A 2,217-nucleotide genomic window follows, 5' to 3' on the forward strand; every position below is an offset into this window, starting at 1 on the left:
TACATGGGTTTAAGGTACATTGCTCTTGTGCAAATAACTGATTTTCAAAGCCAGCCTTTCACGATAATAAACTCTGGAGGGCCTAGAAGTTTTACTTGCTTCAGTTCTGCTCCCTGTTTGGGAGCCCTAGATCAGAGGCTTGTGATCACTGAAATCCAGAAAGATAATGAAACAGACGCACTTTCTTCCCATTGCTTAGTGCAGCTGGAAGAGCCTTTTGCATTGTCCAACTTGAAGGAAACCCAGCAATGTATTATTTCATTCAGTGTATCAGCAGTGTGCCAGTAATTTGTTATTCCCCAAATGAGACAACCTAGAACAATGAAGTCTAACCTTTAAGTCACAAAAACTAGAAGCCAACATTTCAGATAACCTTGTTATAACAATTTCTCATAGCAAGTGAACCTTGACTTTCTTGCTAGGGCCCTGCTACCTACTTCCATTTAATACAATTTCTGCTTACAAGAATTTTGCAAAATGTATTTAACTTCAGAACAGAACTTCCTGAAGAAGTTTTATCCAGGAAATATGAGGCTGTCAGTCTGATAAGAGTGTATGTAGCATATTTAGAAAATTTATTATCAGAGCAAATGGAAAGTTTCCTGTTTCCAGAGCCTAACATGACTCCTATATCCAACAACTTCAGTGGATGGATCGTATAAATTAAAGGACAGAATAAAGATTGCTAGAGCAAGGAATAAACCTTTATCAATGTTAGAAACCGGTAAATCAAACTGTTGTTTCCTTTAACAAACTAAGAGAAAGGCACAAGCAAAATCACAGCTAATTCAGGACTTTCTAGTTCATAGGTCTTTACATCTGATATTTTGGTGGATGCACAGAACCACAGGATGTGAAACTCGGCACTTAAATTATTTTTACTGCCTCCTATGTATAAGTGCCCCGTTCACATGAACTGTTATTCAGATGTACAGAGTGAATTAGCAAATTACAAGCTTACAAGTCAGCTGTATGCTCAGCTGGAGCATTCTGATGTTTGTTCCAGCATCCTGGGAAGCAAAAAGGATGAGGAGGAACCTGCAAACATCAGGCCAATGAACTCGCTAGAGCTATATAGAGTAAGTGCCACAAATGCAGTGTTCAAGAACAGTCTTATTTACCTTACCTACTTAGTCTGTGATAAAATTAGCTTCAAGTTTATGGTCAAGAACAAAAGCACTTAAACAAACAGCAAGTAACATCTAGGGGCACTAGGCCCATCATTCTCAAAGACCAAGAGCATAAAACTAAAAAAGGGGTAAGATCTACACAAATAAAAAAACAATTAATCAAGCACATACCTTCACCTACCAAACTTACAGAGAAAGTATATCCATACACTTTTACCAGCCCTCCCCCTGCCATTTTCGTCACTACCTTTCTCTGAAAATCAGGTATTCCCCATTACTGAAAACAGAATACCACGCTTCTGCACCCATACAGAAATTGGCACAATCTACTGCTTTAATAATGTGCTAAACAACCCCAATTTGTGCCATCATAAAGAAATCAACCACTAATAACCTTCAAGCTCGAGTGTGTTCTTTCCTTATCAAGTTCTCTCTCTCTGATATATAGCCTTCTACATTTTACTTCAAAAAGGCATTTATCATATTAGTATCTAAGGTAGTAGAAATGCCTGCGAGACAACTGTCTAGCAGGTAAGCATGACAGGGATTTACAAAATCTGTTAAAAGCTTCGCTGCATTAGCAGAAAAATAGAATGTGTGTCTTTGTTGTCCAGTTCTACCTAGTAAGCACATCCTACTTTCTCAAGGCCACCAAACCAGTAAATGTCCTCCAGGAAATTCAATAATTCTAAATGTACAAGTGGTTTGAGGTATAGTATAGACAAAGCTTTAATAGCCTTGACCACAACCAGGCTAGCTAATCTATAGCTTAACCTCACTAAAAAAAGGATTGGACACTGGAGATAGATGAGGCTTTGGTTGCCCCATTCTCAACAGCTGGTCACCTGCATCGGTTTTACGATTTCCTATTTTCAATTACTCCACATCCTCCTTCTCATAGGATGTTAGCATTCTAACAGCTCTGAAAGGCCTGTCCTGGAGCTATGACTCTGCAGAAGTGCAATTCTCTGGTCGTCATTTCTTAAACTTTTAAGAACAGACAAGCCATTGATCTTCAGGTCATAAGTTAACCCTATTCTCAGCTTTATATCAAGATGGAGATATCCATGCAAATCAAATCAGTGAT

The sequence above is a fragment of the Fulmarus glacialis genome, unplaced genomic scaffold (assembly GCF_000690835.1).
Source record: "Fulmarus glacialis isolate BGI_N327 unplaced genomic scaffold, ASM69083v1 scaffold18847, whole genome shotgun sequence".
NCBI lineage: Eukaryota > Metazoa > Chordata > Aves > Procellariiformes > Procellariidae > Fulmarus > Fulmarus glacialis.